Below are 293 nucleotides of genomic sequence, written 5' to 3'. Positions count from 1 at the left end.
ACCGAATGCCCGTGGAATAATAAGGATATAGATACACTGACCTACTTCTCTCTCTCGTTATTTGACACAACCGGTATTTTTAACTGCTGTCCGGGAAATTAACTTTCTCTTAACAGTACCAATTAAGTAAGAATCAAAGCGTCTGTTGATATTAATGTCAGAACAAGAGAATTGCGTCATTTCAATCTGGGATTGGAAGACACACTTCTTCCACCTCTCATCCGATTACCTCTGTCTTCTTAAAGAGGAATGGAGTGGAGCACTTTATTCATTAAGTCAATCAAGACCAAATA

This window comes from Penaeus monodon, chromosome 31, assembly GCF_015228065.2.
Source record: "Penaeus monodon isolate SGIC_2016 chromosome 31, NSTDA_Pmon_1, whole genome shotgun sequence".
Lineage (NCBI taxonomy): Eukaryota > Metazoa > Arthropoda > Malacostraca > Decapoda > Penaeidae > Penaeus > Penaeus monodon.
Note: the sequence above shows the minus strand (reverse complement) of the source record.